The sequence below is a fragment of the Geospiza fortis genome, unplaced genomic scaffold (genome assembly GCF_000277835.1).
Source record: "Geospiza fortis unplaced genomic scaffold, GeoFor_1.0 scaffold104, whole genome shotgun sequence".
Lineage (NCBI taxonomy): Eukaryota > Metazoa > Chordata > Aves > Passeriformes > Thraupidae > Geospiza > Geospiza fortis.
The window spans coordinates 4,374,956-4,391,208 of record NW_005054325.1 but is presented as its reverse complement, the minus strand read 5'-3'; positions in this window follow the sequence as shown (position 1 = coordinate 4,391,208).

Below are 16,253 nucleotides of genomic sequence, written 5' to 3'. Positions count from 1 at the left end.
TCTGCTGCTACAAGGAATTTTGATCATAAATGAGATTTCTGTGCCAGCAAAGGGAATACTCCTCACAGTGAGTGTGGAGTTGGCTGGTACCTGTCTGCCCATTGTTTGTGTGCCAGAGATGCAGGATGCAGTGTGAATCTTAATGGTTTCCCTCATACCTGGAGTGATGTATTCTTGGGCCAAATCCTGTCTTCACTCTCTTGTGTAAACAAAGCATTACTTAGCCCAATGTGGGCTCTAATTTAAAAAGTCAAAACTGGAGTTTAAGCTTTACTATTGATTTAAAAAAAATATACTGCAATCAATAGCTTAAAAGGAAATGGGAGATTATGAATAAATAATAAGGTGCATAGGTGTACAGGGAAAATACAGCAGTCCATAAATATACTTAAGAATTCAGATGTATAGTAAAAAGAAAGGGCATAAAAATGTAGATGACTAAAGCAATATGTGTGCAGAGGAATAATCATATCCCATGAATTAAAATACGCAAGTATTGGGGACTAAATTGCTTTTACTACTCTATACATTTTTTTAAAGTACCTGGAGGCCTTCAGACATGAGTGCTAAAATAAAAATATTATTACTATGGATTTTGGGGGGCAGATGAGTTGGAACTCAAGGATGTCTCCTGTGCCTTAGCTCTATTGCATGTGGTTAAACACATTGGGCCAAATTTATCCCTGGCCTACTATATTTACTGTTGAAAGCACTTTGGAAGATTGCATATTAAAGCTATATGTAAAAAAGCACTAAGTTTTGAGGAGGCATTTAAGGGCAGGCAAAAATCAAAGACGTTCTCCCAGGTCAGTTTAGTTTTGGGTGTGGGGAGCAGTTGCTCAGTCAGATTGGTCCAGTGAATCTGAAACAACAGCGCGTGAAAAGATATGGCGGCAAAATAATGGCTCCATGTGGGATACATGCTAATGCTAATCACTGGCTGGGCTATTTCTCGGTTTTTACTCATGGATTTTATCCTAATTTTTTCACTGATTATTATTCTGCCTCAGTGACCACCAAGGTAACTTTGTGCTCTGTTTCACAGGGAAATTTGAGGCCAACTTTTCTGCTGTACTGTGGAGTTCATATAAGAAAAATTTTCATAGAATTTCTTAGGTTGAAAAAGATTTCTAAGACCATAGAGTCCAACCATTAATCTAACACTGCCAAGTCCCTCACTAAACCACGTTCCTCAAGGCCACAAATACATGGCTTTTAAAGACTTTAAGGGATGGTGACTCAATTATTTATCTGGGCAGCTTGTCCCAGTGCTTGACAGCTCTTTCTGAGAACTTTTTGCCCCTAAGATTCCATATAAGCCTATCCTGGAACAACTTGAGGTCATTTCCTTTTGTCCTATTGCTGGCACTTGGGAGATGAGACCAGCCTCCACCTGGCTACAACCCACAGACAGAAGCTGGCATGCTGGGGCTCAGTGTGGCCTTTGCTCAGCACTTGTGTAAGCAGCTGGTGCAAGCATGCAAGCTGCTGCAGCGTAAACCTTCACACCTGAGTGGAAGAGGATGTGGCACAGGGGTGAGCCATGGCACCCACGTCAGCTCTGCTGAGTATTCAGAGAGAGAAATGGTCAGGGACAGAGCTGGAAACCAGAAGTGCTCATTATGGTCACCAGGGTGGCTGTAATGAAGCTATCCAGGAAAACTCTGGCAAGAGGCTGAGTTTGTCAGGGCAGGCAGCAGAGTTAGAAGAGGTCATGCTCCCAGACTTTTCTCTCCCTGGAGGAGCAGGGAACCTCACATGGCCACTTTGAGGCTTTGTCCTGTTTTTGTCCTCTTCATTAAAATGCTGGGCTCTGCAGCAAAGGAGAAGGGAAGGTTCTGTCTTGTCTGTCCCTGGTTTGCATCTGTGCTACATCACAATTTCTCTGTGTGTGAAATCTGTGTAGTGAGCTAATGGGGTGCATATATGAAGGGGTATCTGTCTTTTCGAGATGCTCTCAGATGAGTTGACATGTAATACTTGCCTTTTACCTTTTATTTCTATATCTGGTAGTTGAAAATATCCCACTAGTTGCCACGCTAGCAGCTTGTACCTCATATGGCTTGGGTTTGTTATCCTGCACTTTCCTGTGGGGAGAGGCTTTTGACCTCAGTGCAGAGGCTGTGTTTTTATCGGCAAAATGGCTACAATGGGCGAACAGTGTGAGGAGAAGCTCAATTCTCTGTTTCCTTTAAAGTGTAGGGATCACCCAGGCTAAAAGGATTGAGGTGTTTCCAGAAGCACACAGGCATTTCTGTGATGGCTGCTGTGCCTTCTGGGAGATTTCAGTCCAGTGGATGATGCCCTGCTGTGTTGCTTCAGCACAAGATGCCTGCCAGAAGTCAGTCCACTCCTAGCAAGATCAAAGAGCTGCCACTGATTTTTAAGGCTGCATGGCTACAGACTAGAGCAGGTGTGCAAATCATTCCTAGGGATCATGCTTTATTTTAGTTACAAGAGTGAAAATAAGGTTATCCTCTCAGAAACAGAATTTAAGCCCCTCTCATTCTTCAAGCTGAGCAAAGCCCTTTCTTATCATATCCTTTTTTGATCACTGTTTCCTGAGCAGAGGTAAGTCAGTATGGGGTAGCAGAGCTGTCTGTATTTTGACTATATAGCAATACAATGTTGTTAAAACTGTGGATCAGGCAAGTGGATCAACAGAAGAAAAAATCACCCAAATTTTCCTCGCAAAACTCAATGACACAAAAAGAGCAACTCTCCATCATCTCGGGGCCTTTGCATGTCCTCTCTCCAGTGATACAAGTAATATCATTACTTTCTGCCAGATGAAGGTGTTCCTAAATGTGAGGAACAGTAGACAGAGCAAACTGTCCTGGTTTGTTCCCAGTTTGAATCCTGGCCTCATCTGCACAGTGGTGCCACACTGGTGTTACAAAAAAGCAGGTTCAAATGCAACACTGCTGCCCATGCCAAGGGGTTTCGGACACCTCTGCTCTGCTGCTCCCAGTGATGGAGGAGCCAGGACTGGCACCCTGCAGCAGGATAGCTGACAAGGGCAGCTCAGGCCCTCTGTGCTGTGACAGGATTCTCAAAATAAATCCTGCAAATGGCTTTTGGGGAACCCACTGCCCTTACAGAGGGATTCCTGGCCTGTGCAAGCTCTTCCCTGCCATCCATCCTCATGGTCATCCTCCAGCGGCAGAGACATCATGAGGTCTCATCTCGGTTCCATAGTCCTAACCCTTTGGTTGTTCCTGTCTTTCTGCTCCCCTTTCTGTTCCACAAAAAGGTAAGTGATGTTTTGCTCATTCCATGGGTGCATTGTGAAGGTGTAAAGCACTTTGGAGGAGATAAGTCCTGCAGGCATCCTATTTTGCAGAGCCTTGTGCCTCACCCTGGGTGTGAAGCACTGAGATCTGCCATCCACTTTTCCAAGTCAGGAGCCCAAAACACCTGCATGGAGTGGGACTGACGCACCTTGGGCATGGCACTGTGGAGATAAATGTCGCAAAGGGAGAAGAAAAAGTAATTTCACCTCCTTTTTCCCCATCTCCCTTTTTTCCAGATGCTAGGTTTTGCTCCCTTGCCTGTTGCAGAGGTAATGGAGAGCAGCAGTGGCGTGCCCAGGCTGCCTCTGGGGTCATGGCAGCTGCTGTGACAAAGGGGAGCATGATGGGCTGGCTGGATCAGGGAGTGTGCTTGCAGGAGGCAGCAAAAGTTTACATTTGTGAGAAGAAAGTGAAGAAGCGTGGGATTGAAGAACACTGGGTGCTGCCATACAAGCACCATAGCCCCAAGTCTAATGGGTAATAGAGTCATTAATTCCGCTGATTAACTTGGCCTTGGGGTTCGTGGAAATGACATCCACCTCCTTTCTTTTTTTTTCTTTTTTCTATTTTTTTTTTTAAGCTCAAACTGTGGAACAAGGGAGCATAAAAAAACAAGCTAATTAGAGAGAAATCAGGAGAAAAGAAGCAGGGAGAAAAGAGAAGACAGTCTGAGCATTAATGAGACTGATTTGGGAAGAGGATGTGACAAGCTCTTCAAAAGCATTATTGTCAAATGTGTCACTGTTTCATAGACGGCTACTGCTACCTTTGAGCTTCACGCTGATAGTTAATGATTTGAAACTATAAAAAGATTGAAAAGGTAAAAGAGAAAATGGCAGACTCGACTGGATTTTAATGAGAGTCCCCCCCTTCCCACTTTTCTCTTTTTCCATATGAAGCAGCCTTGGAAAGTAGGAAAAAAGTTCAGTTTCCCCCTGCCTGCTTGCTCTCTCAAGGCAAAAAATGTTTACAAAGGAGAAGGGAGAGTGCAGAGGTCCATCTGTCTCACTCTGACCACCATCCATCTTCCTTTCCTCAAATCCTCAGTTCTCCCATTCACTGTCAAGCAGTGGTGCGGTTGTGGTTGTAGAGGCAGAGGACTGACAAAAATAAGCTGAGATTGATGGAAGAGACAGCTATAGCTCTTGTTTGTTTTTTTGTGACGTGCTGAGCAGAAGCAGTCTTCACACTGTGAAATGTAACAAAGAAATCTAAAGTGATTACACAGGTTCATTTGTCAGTATCAGTGCTCCAGCTATTGCTGTGTGCAACAATGAGATGACAAGGCATTTATTGCTGATGGTTGGTTATTAGCCGCATTATAGGAAACATTAGCACAGTCTAGGATACATAGACCAGGGAGACAATAGCTTTCTGGGCTCCAAACTCAGCAGGGTAGCCTTGTCATTAAATTTGGTGGCACCAATTTAATTTTTTTTTAACAATAAATTGAAAGGAAACTTTGAAAACTAAGTCTGTAACCCTGCATTTACCTTAAGACTGATTAGTGTGCTTTCTTCAGATGCTACATTTTGTATTAGAAAAGCCGTGCAGCCCAGCAGGCCAGCAAATCTAAGAGATGCAGTGGAAAAGCCTTATGATATGTGGCGTCTTGGCTGATCCAATCCCTACCTTCCAGCACAGACCTCCAAAGGGCCCCTCTGCCACTGGGCTGGACCAGGTTCTTCTCAAGCAAGTCACAAGCAAACCTACCAGGAGAAAAGGCCTCTGTAAACTTTTGTTACGACCTTTGTCTTTGCTATTATCTTTCTCAGACCTGCTCATTTTTTGCTTGTCTTATGTGGGTCCTTTAGGGTCAGATCTTGGTATCTCTCCCATCCTTGCAAATGGCCCCTGTAAGTCACAGAATTGTGGAATATCCTGGGTTGGAAAAGACCTTAAAGATTATCCAGTTCCAATGGCCCCTCCAGAGACAGGACAGCTTCCACTAGACCAGATTGCTCAGAGCCCCATCCTGACTTCAAACTGCTGGCCTTAAATACTGTCAGGGATGGAGCATCCACAATTTCTCTAGGCAACCTTTTCCAGTGCCTCACAACACTGACAAAAGGTTTTTTTCCTAATATCTCATCTAAACCTACTTGCAGTTTGAATCCATTCTTCCTTGTCCTGTCACTACTTGCCCTTTTAAAAAGTCCCTCTCCGTCTTGTATTGGAAAAGGTATTGGAAAGCCACAATTAGTTCATCCTGCAGCCATCTCTTCTCCAGGCTGAAAAATCTGAATTCTCTCAGGCTTTCCTCATAGGAGAGGTGCTTCACCCCTCTGATAATTTTGGTGTCAGTCAGACTCCAACAGGTCCATGTCCTTCCTGTGCTGTGGACCCCAGAGCTGGATGAAGCACTGCAGGTGGGGTCTCACCAGAGGAAAAAAACGCTTTGACGGGGAGGGCTGAGCATGGAAAGTAAAGGTTTGGCATGCATGGGACGTGACTGGATGACTGCCATGTTTATTAAGCCATAAAAGGACCTGACTGTTCTGTGGCAAAAGCTGTGTTTGCACAGTGGTGTGAAGCCAGCCCTCAGTTCTGGGGTGAAGTGGCTACTTTTTGTAGTCTTTCAGTACTGAGTTTTGCAGTAAAACAAAAAATTCTGGTGGTGGCTTGTTCTTTTCAAAGAAAGTTTTTTATTATATAATTAATTTTCTTATTAACTCAGTGAGTGAGTAATATATTCCCCGTTCCATTTTTTTCTGACACTCAGCTTCAGTTTATTTTATGCTACCATCAGATTTCCAGAATGCCCCAGATTTTGGCACTGACAGCACTTAAATAAACTGAAACAGTTGTCCTGGGAAAGTTGGAGGTTTTGACAGCTGCATGAGGGATCATGGGACTTCAGCCTGTAAAATACCAGTGTAAGGGGAATTACAATGTTTTAAAAACCACTATCACTTGATAACATTGTAAACAGCAACAGGAACTGTATTTCAACAGATTCAGGCCAAACCCAAGTACCTTTGAATGTAAAAATGAAATTTTGCTGGAATCTCCTCATCATCACATTTGAGTGAATCAGATGTGGAGTTTTGGGTTTTTTTCATGTTATGAAATTTATCATATTCTATGTCCTATACACTGTCTGCCTAGCAGTGAATTTAATCTAAACTCTTTGTTCTGGATTCATTGATCAGAGAAGCAACCTGAAAAGATTCTGCCAGACTCAAATTCTTAAGATTCATAAGTCAGGTTGTAAATTTTATGGCATGTTTGAGGTTAAAAAGTGGTAATTATTTTCTAAACTGCATTTAATGTGTGTGAGAAAATTAGTACTGTCAGGTCACTTACATTTATTGAGCAAGGTGATTTTGGCCCCCACTAGAAACACTTTGGGCCACATCATCTGTCTCTGCCCAGAAATTAATTTTGCCTTGAACTACCCAAACAATACTGTTTCCTGCAATTTTGGCATCATTGTGCCATTCTTTCATTATTTCTGCTCTTGTGTTAATTTTGTCTTTACTTCCAACTCCCTGCTGAAATCCTGTGATTTCAGTGAAATCTGAAAATACGGGGAGCTGATGGCACTGTAAATTGGTTTCAATTAAAGAATGTGTGCCTGCCGAGCTGGGGTCCCTTGAAACAAATATCCCTCACAAGATGGATAGATAGCAGCACCTGTGATCCAGCTTTCAGATGAGAAAATTTTGTAAGAACACCAGAGGACATTATTTAATTCAACAATAAAAATATTAAACATCAACAACAATGATAGTAATAATAATATGTCACTCCAGACATCAGAGGGTTTGAAAGGGCAGCCAATAGGTCTAAATCTATGGTGGCAATTTCAGAATCAAATAAGAATAAAATATCTTTTGAGGCCATAAAGTTTGAAACTTGTCACAGAAGAGGCATCTACACTCTCAGAAAAGAAAGCAATCTCTATTTGAGAGCACACAGTCATTTCTGACAAGTAGGGTCTGATGAGTCAGCATTTCAGCTACTGAGTAATGCAGCATTTGGCAGCTAAGCTAGAAAAAAAGAGTATAAAAAGCCCTTTGGCATGAACTTTGCTTCGGAGATATATGCAGCGAGTGTATCTCTGAGAAGTGGGAAGGTTTTTGAAGTTATAACAGAGGCTGTTTTAATTTGGGGCAGGCTCATTACAGAACATGGTTTAAAAACATAGATTTTGTTCCCTCTGGCTGTATGCTGTGCTTCACACTAAACTTGGCAAAGACAAAATACAATCCAAGAGAAGGTATCTGTATTGTAAGATAAAAAGCCTCAAAGACTGCCTGCTTTGTGGCTAGCTCAGATCAGATAAGGGCTGCATCTATCATACCCTCCTCGTGGTGTAAACCAGAGCTAGAGGTATTAAGGGGTATGCTAAGATGATGTGTCAAAATTTAATTTAAATCCTACTGCAGTCAAAAAGGCCAAATCTTTCAAAACATTAGATGTTTAGCAGCAGTTGGTGCCAATGGAGTTTTGTTGCCTGAAAGGGAAATGGTGGAAGATGACATAAATAAGCAGTTAGCAACGCTGCGTGTTGGTCCCACCTATTGTCACAGCTGTTTCACCCAGGCAGGGGTCTCTGTAAAGGCTGAGCTGTGCTTCTGCTCACTCTTACAGTTTCCACAGGGAATGTTAAAGTTGGCTTTCAATATTCAACTTATGGAGCAAGGGCAATGTCTGTTTTTCAACTGGGACTGGAATGTTAGACTAAAGCTTAGACTTGAGATCCACAAGAATTTGTACACAAGAGAGCAGCAAGTAACTGATGACACACTTCTAGGGAATGGATTAAAAAAAGTAAATGGTTCTTTTCCTTGGAGAATGCTAAATTTTCAGAGTAAAGTGACCAGCTATCCATTACAAATGATACACAGGTATTTCAGACAAAGGATTTTATTGTTACAATTAATCATTATTTGTGTCATGACTGAGCCTCTGAAGGCCTAGTGAAACCAGATCACTGATGAACCAGGCCCAACAAATACTAAGAATTCATAGCTTAAATACACTAGAGAGCCACGAGAAAGAGCTGTCTTGTAAAAAGCAGCACAGTGAGCTGCTGTGGAGAGAACACCCAGCCTGAAAACGGCAGCCGACTCCTTGTGGCAGCCCTGCCTGAGCGTTGTGATTGCTGCCCTGAGCTAAGCCTTGATGGAACTGCAGGAGCCAGGTTAACTTCTCTGCCCAGCACTGGGCTGGAAAACACGACTGCGTGGCTTGGAGGTGGCACAGCAGCCTTTAGCGTGGTGCTGTGTGCGTTTGTGTCCCCAAGGCACAGCCACACCTGCAGCCAGCCATGCAGGGGATCCCCCCTTCCCCTGGGCTGTGTTTGCCTTCCCGTGCAAAAAACACCAGTGGAGGAAAATGAAAGTAATGAACAAACATTCAGAGCTGACCCTGAATGCTTGTGGTTGGTAGATTAAAACCAAGCTTATTGCAGCAGAGTTGCTCAGGATGACCCTTGGAATTTCACTTTTAAAGGTCAGATGGTAAAAAACACTGCTTTGCTGCTTGTAGGAAGGAGAGTTTAGCTGTAAGGTCACTTTGTTTTCACACTCTCAGAAATGTTACCTCCACCCTTCACAGGGAATGTAAATCAAGTAAAAAACCACCCAGCAGGGTTATCAGGGTAACACTAAATCAACACCAGCTGCAGCTGCTAGGGGTGAATGTAAAATTTACAGTGAGGCATATGTCTATTGCTACTGAGCGATTAGCAGTATTTTCAATTAAAACATGCAAAGAGCGAGATGATTCTAATTTTAGTGGTCTAAATAAAAGCAAACTTAGAGGCCAAACTAATCTACACTTTTAATTCAGTGTTCATGGTGCCTCTAAATCAGGACCATATTGCAAGCTAGAAGAGAACAGGGAGGAGGGCAAACTTTCCTTTCAGCAGTTTTAAAAAACTGCTGACTAAAATCTGCAGCTATCATCTTGCTATTGAAAAGCATAAGTAAAAGGTGAGAGAAAATTGTGTCTGATATGGGATGTTTAGTTGACAGACAGCTCATTGTAACAGATGTGGCTCCTTTTAAATAGCACCATAAATGAGATCCCAGAAAGACAAGGACAAAGGCTAGGAGAGAGCACTTAGTCTAATTAGACAGAGAAATCCATTTCCGTTTTAACTGAATGCTTCTCTGAATGTGCAGAGATTTTCAAGTTATGAAGCACAAGCGAAGGATGGAGGCTACAGCTATCAGTTCATAATCTGCAAGGCATGGAATAATAATGGTCCTCATTTTTCAAGCACTGATCTTCAGTAGTTTGTTAAACCTGCACATCAGCTCCTCACTAAAGCACCTGCAGATTAATGGCATGGCTAGAAAGCTTTTCATCTGGTGTGTATGCGGGGAGAAATCGTAAAGAAAGCAAAGAATGGCCTTAAAATTTGTTCCGTTAAAAAAAAAAAAAAACAAACCGCAAAGAGGAAAGGACTGGTAGTCCAGATCTTTACTTATGCCAAATTTACAGGAGAAATAAAAATTAAGACACAGAAATGGTACTATGGTTTCTATAGCAATCAGCACTCCAGACTTGCCATGCATCTCTGTGTGTGCTTTATGCTTGCCACAAGATATTCAAGGCAGGACCCCTCTCACCAAATTCTGCTCTTTCACTGCCAGTTGTTCATATATTACTGCCCTTATAAATGTACATTACCAAAGTTTTCCAGGATACTCTTACAGTCAACTTTGAAGAAAGAGGTATCTCCAAAATCTGTTTTATCTTTATGTATCTGAGTCTGGCACCTCTAGAGGGTTAATCTGTCAACCTATTGCCCTGTTCTGACTGGAGAGGACAAAAGTTTCATGTTAGCAGATGTGCTTCTAGATAGAGAGTTAGGTTGTGATTTTATGAGAAGTGATTTTGCATTTGTCTCCAGAAAACACTGAAAAATTTTCAACAGAGGTCTGCACACTTGCTTATTTTTGATCTTTCTCTGCTCTACCCAGAAAGAAAGGGGAGGAATCCAGAAAGAGAAGCTCAAGGAAATGGAGAACATGACTAATTTTTGTTGTCTGGTTTTGAGCTGAGCAGGAATCCAAAATGTAGTGCCTTGGACATTATGTATAACGGATAGCCAGGTATCCAGTCGAGTAGTTTTGATCAACATTTGTGTTTTTCTAAATAAGTAATTCTGCTTTCTTGGAACCTGAGGAATCAAATGAATGGAAAATATTTCTCAGCTCTCACCTCTATACCTCTTCTGCCAGCAGTTCCCTGACATCCTTGAGAGCCTTTATTTGCAGTCCTGTTACAGTGCTTATGCAAATCTTGTTTTTGCTTGTGGTTTTGGATATGTTTTTCTGCACCCCACCAATAAGTATCATGTGCTACCAGGGCAGTAGCAGTGAAGACAGAGCAATGTGGTTTTCAGAGAGCCATGGGAGCCCAAAGTCTGTGGGTTATCTTTAGTCTGGCTGCTGTCATGTATTGAAGGCTGAGCTGCAGTACATTTTCACTGCTCTTGCCCATGCTAATTTCAGTGAAAGAGTAACTAAAAAGTCTGGCAAGAGAGTGAAGTGAGGAGAAATAGAAAGTAATTGTTCTCTCCAAGGGAAAAAGCCTGAACCTCCTTTTCCAGAATCAGGTCGTCTTTAAAAGAGTAGGAGTGGGAACAGGGAATGATGAGCCCTGCTCCTTCCTACGTCTCCAAATATAGGAAGAATGTCTAGGATAGAAACATCATTTTAGGAAGGATTTGGTACTTCTGAGCTGTGCCCCTTGCATGTAAAGGAACATTTCATTAATTTAAAGGCAGAAGCAAAACCTCTTGCCAGAATGACAACAGCAGCTTTCTAGATGGTCTGAGGAGCAGTGCAGTGTCTTAGTAACATATGAGCCAAACAAATACTGGTTTTTTTCGAGCGTAAGATCTGCCAGACTCTTGCCAGTGGTGTTTAACAGGCAAATTGCTTAACAATTACAGGCTGGGTTCTGCAACTGGGATCTGTGCAGGTGCAGGCTCCTGGTTATAGGCCAGGCTGATTTTGCAATGCCAGTGGCTAAAATTATTTTTAAAGGAAAGCATGATGAAACTGTGTTTGTTTCAGTGTGTGTGTGTACCCATAAGTTTATATACACACACCTTTATGTGTGTGTGGGCATGTGTGAACACAGATATATGTGTGTTTGAACTGTACATTGGCAGTATTTGGAGCAGCATAAAAATCTTGCCAGCACTGCTAGTGATGAATTAACCCCAGAGGACTGAGTTTGGTTTGATGACTCCGAAACAAAACAAAGTCATCCTCAACCCTGAAGATTAGCAGCACATAAAATGATGAAATAGTGGATGTTAGAAACTCAGCAATGTTGTTTTGTGTTTTCAAGTGGCATGGGATAATGTGGGCTCAAAAGCCTATTGCAAGCACAAGCTGGGCATGGGTCAAGATACCAATCTCAACTGGATTTTTCCATGAATGTGGGCAGGTAGCTGAGCACACAGGGCAGTATTTTCCAGACTTAGCAGCTTGTGGGCTTCATTTGCTTACAAAGCCACAGAATATGAAATGTACAACGTTATTTTTCTATTATTTCAATCAGAGACAGCCTTAAGTGAGATACTAAGAGAATTAGCTGTGGAATAGATTTTGGTGACAGATGTCCTGTGCTCTGCTGTTATGTAAAAAGCTACCTTACCTTCTCTGTCAGCTGCTATAATTAGAAGAAGTAATATCTGTCAAATAATTGGTTATGCACATTTTGATTAATTTCCTGAGACAATTCCACTCTTGTGCCACTTCTCAATCTTCCTGCGATTTTTAATTTTCTCATTTGGGGAGAACTTTCAGTTAATTAGACTCCAAAATCTTGCAAACAGCTCTGTAAACATATGTGGTAAGATTTATTTCTTTATATTTGTGAGATCCTGGTGTAAGTGTTGTATGAGTATATATAATATTAATATATCTAATATATAGACAATGCATGGTAATCCTAAAAAGTGTCCTCTAAGTTATATAGCACTTTGCTACTGAAAATGGAAAAGAAAAACTATGGTAGAGAATTTTTCTTGAAAGTTTAATTATGCTATGAAGAAGGGCTATAACAGTCCAGGAGTGCTGTAAGCCTGCTTTGCTGGTTGGTCATGCTTCAACCAGTTAGGATTGTGAAAGATGTTTTTGGTGAGATGAAATGTTTTGAAATGTGAGGCTTAAATATACATTTCATTTTCTTAGAAAAGGAGTTAACCTGAAGACTTAGAATCTTGAATTTGGTAAATCTGTGAGACAGCGATGATTAACCTCTTCAAAATATAAAATCAAAACAAGCAAGAGGAGAACACATGCTTTAAAAAAAAGTGTTGTCCCAGGCACAGGACCAGCTGAAAGACAGGAAAAAGGTGTGGAGAAAACCAAGGAAACCAGTTCCCAGCTTTTCATAGGGCTACTGTCTGTGCGTGCTGCATTGGCAGGCGCGCTGCCCGAGGGGCTGCAGTCATCTCCTGCGGATCCACAGGTGCTGGAGCCGAGGCTGGCTCGGGATGGTGCCGTGCCTGGCTGCGCTGCCCCAGGCTCTGCTTGGGCAGGGAGGGGAGCGAGCGGTGCCAGCCCCAGCCCTCCCGCCAGCAACACGCACCGGCATGCTGGGATGGTGCTAGCCTCAGGAGCTCCAGGCTCGGGGCAGGCTTTAGGATGAAGAGGTGATTTTCTGTGGCTTTGGATAGATAAGAAACCATTAAACATCCAGTACTGCTCTGGAATAAGGGTAACTGGAGAAAGAGCAGGGCGTTTTATCTTTTTCTTTCAGCACGCCCTTTTGGGCACACAGCAGTAACTGCAACCTACCACAAATGTGCTGTCCTATTCAAGCAAGAGTGCAGTACCTTTATGGAGCATATACTGCTGATTATCTCTCCTTATAAAAATTTTGAATGAGATCCACCTGCATTTTGGCAAAGATGCAGGTCAAACATCTTAAACCTTGTATCAAGGCTCACAATGAATTCTTGGGCCTTTTGAAACACCTTGGAGACTTTTATGGATTTGAAAGGGGCCAAGATTTTTCCATAATATGGTGTAAAAGGACTTGACTTTGATCTCACCATTTGATATTAAGCTCTTCTCAGTCCAATCTCTACTTATTTTCTATGTAAGTTCATCCTCCTAGATGGAGGAGGCAGAACTTTTACTCCAGAGCTGACCTGGGAATGGAGTCACTGTGACCAAATCTTGCTGGGTGTAAGGATTTCCCTGCATGTTTTTCAGGAGATGGAGACTGCAGAGGAGCCCTGGGATTGACTCAGAGGGCAAGGCAGGTGAGGCTAAGCCTCTTTTGTTCTTCCTGGGGTGATGAGCAGGGTGCAGCCCTCTGCACAGGAGGGAACTGCATCAGGATGCTCCCTTCCATGGACTGCCTCCTGGCTGGATGATGTGGCAGGCTGTGCAGTCAGTGGTGCTCATCCTAGCTCCATGTTGCTTTGGGGAGCGTAGGTCTGTGGTGTTGCATTTTTAGGCACTTTTCAGTACTGGAGGCAGAGCACCAAGGGTGAAATACATCCCACCTTGCACTTCTGGACCCTTTGGCAAGGCCAGTCCATGTGAGTGTGAAGAAAGTGGACTGGACAGTGCCTCCTGCTGTGCTGTGACAGATAGTGCCATGAAGTGGATGTGATGTGGTTATTAGGCTGTGATCCAGTTCATACTGGGTGGTATTGATTGGTGTTGGTTCAGTGCTTGCTACGCATTTTATCAATTGACCTTTGTGATTGTATTCCTGCTCTTCTTCTTTTACTTCTAATTCTCTTTGCCTCCAGTTTCTGTAACTCCTAATCTTCCTGTGTTTGATTTCTAATAGTATTTCTTTAGTCTTCTGTTACAGGAAAGCTTTTTTAGTAAAGTTATACTTTCCTTCCTTTGCTTCATTTCCCTTTGTTTGCTTTTTAAAATCTTTTTTTTTTCTCAAGAAATCCACCTGCTCTTCTTGATACATCAATTCCATTTAGAGATTCAGCTTCTAAAATATTTTGCCCTCAGCAGAAGAAAGAAGTATAAATGCAGGTGTTTTGCAATAAAGCTCAGGGGTGCAGAAACTGTTTTTATGGCAGATCTTGTCAAATAGGATTTACAGAAGCTGATAACATAATACAGTTCAATAACATAATGCCTTCGTGAACAGTTCTCCTGGCCATCTGTGGAGCTGCACGGTTACACCAGCTGAAGATCTGGTAGCCTATTTCCAAGATGTTGTTTGTAAATATGCACTGAAAACCTGAAAGAATAATTGTAGCTAAGTGCATTTAGCTGGGTGCAATTCACTGCGGGTATTAATTTTGGACTTTCACTGAAAGCAAGGAAGACAATGTTGTCTGCTGGGTTGTTTTAGCACTGGCTGGTACTAAAACAAGGTAGGGAGCTAAAATATCTTCCTAGATGTATGCAGCTGCCTATATAGCAAAACCAGGTTTGAAACTAAAATTTCTGACTCACAGCAGTGCTCAAAACGAGGAATGTGCTACCTGTGTGTCACAGACCTTTAACACACAGAACTCCTCAGGCTGTAAGAAATGAAGCATGGAAAAAAAAAGAGCAAGTTTTTGCCAGTCAAAAAAGTGAAAGATAAATAATACTCTGTTAAGCCACAATGTGCACAAAATTAACCTTTCAGCAAGGGGATGCAAAGCATCAGAAACAAGGTCACAGGATTTTCAAACTTGTTTTAGTTGCCAGAGATATAAAGTGTACAGTGGTAACCGTGAGTCCCCACAGATATCAATTAGATTAATTTAAAGATCTCAGATTTTTATTCCTGGCTGAAGTTCAGAGTTATCAATTAGAAAATGCTATCTAGCATCTTATTACAGCCTTTGTGTAGGAGGAAATTTGAAACTCACAGCCCAGAAGAGTGGTGGTTGATAGCAAAAGGGGGGAAACAATGTCAAAATATGTATTATGGAACTGTGATAAAGTGCCATCATTTTAGAAATCTTGCCTTGTGAATAGTTCACAAGTGCCTGTTCTCCATCCACTTTCATCCAATGCTCTCTTTAATGACCTGGATCATGGGAGGCTTAGCAAGCCTGAAGGTAAAACAAATCAATTAAAAGCAATTCTGAAAAATGGAAGATTTTTCCTAAATATAAGACGAAATTCCACAGTGTCTGGTGCAAGGTAAGGTGGAACAAAAAATCATTAATTAAATAAGGGGTGAGAAACTGTTGGTTTCTTCCGGGAAGGATCTCAGAACTATGTTGGATCACAAGCCAAGCAGATGTGAACAATGTCAGCCTGCTGTGAAGAGAGGAAAGTCCACCCTGTGATGAGTAAACAAGGAAGGAAATGATGCTTCCACTGCTAAAGCTATTTCATGTCCAGTGTCTGGCACTGTGCTTCATGAAAGCCATTGATCACTTGGAGAGGATGAAGAGGAGGTTAAGTTATTCAAAAAATGTGATCTAAACACATAGCCTAGGAAGTAAAAAGGCAAAGATTTGGGTTACTTACTCTAAGGGAGAGCAGATTGATGGAGGAAATGGGACAGGATAACAGTTTTCAAGTAGAAAGAGATGGGAATGATCCGTTCTCTACGTCTCTGGCAGGCAAAGCAAGAAGCAGTGGTCATAAGCTGCAGAGAGAAGGACCTGGGAGAGAAAGCAAGAGAAAATATGAGGATAGTGAGGAACTGGACAAGAAGTGGAGCTGGGTAGCCCTCCTCTTAGGTGAGGTGTTTTTCAGAGCAGGGGAGACAAGCAACCACTAGGAATGGCATTGAGATACAGCTTGTCCTACCCTGGGATGTCTCAAGGTGTTTTCCAGCTCTGTCTCCTGTGATTCCACAATGTCTATATTGGTGAAATCTTCAGGAGTGATGCCACATTTGCAGAAAGCATGGGACAGAGGATAAACTGGTCATGCAACACTATGTCTGTGTTGATGCTCATGAGAGTTTTTCCACTGACAGCCAGCAAATGCAGCACCTCAACACTTCCTTAGAATTGTAGAACTAACTGCACTTTGGTGTTGTGCTTTGTGA